At 59.7% G+C, this 300-nt stretch overlaps 1 protein-coding gene across 1 annotated transcript in view; it reads left to right on the top strand.

Moving 5' to 3' along the window:
- LOC102501321 (neuroendocrine secretory protein 55) overlaps window positions 1-300 on the top strand; it is a 55,461-nt gene that overhangs the window by 1,136 nt on the left and 54,025 nt on the right. The gene's annotated exons all lie outside the window — the stretch shown is intronic.

Genomic DNA, 300 nt, shown 5'->3' with positions numbered 1-300 from the left:
GGGCGGTCGAGGAGCGAGGACCGCCGGGCTGGAGACAAGCTGGTCTCCAGCTGGCGCCTAGGTTTGGGGCGGAACACCGAGCACGCCCAGGTTTTGAGCTGCACGTACAAACCGCACTGGTAAGTCACTTGTTTTAAAGGCTTCTTTTCCTCCTAGAAAGACTAGTCTCAAACGGGTTGGCCTTGGCGGGCGCCCAAAATGTGGTTGGGAAGCGCGCGCCAACTTCCAGGCTGGGAGAGCAGCCGGCTGTAGCGACACTGTTGCAACGTGGGGAAAGTAATCCGACAGGGATTGGGCGAG

This window comes from Tupaia chinensis, unplaced genomic scaffold, assembly GCF_000334495.1.
Source record: "Tupaia chinensis unplaced genomic scaffold, TupChi_1.0 Scaffold000066_1, whole genome shotgun sequence".
NCBI classification, from domain to species: domain Eukaryota; kingdom Metazoa; phylum Chordata; class Mammalia; order Scandentia; family Tupaiidae; genus Tupaia; species Tupaia belangeri.
Note: the sequence above shows the minus strand (reverse complement) of the source record. Positions and strands in the feature narration are given on the sequence as shown.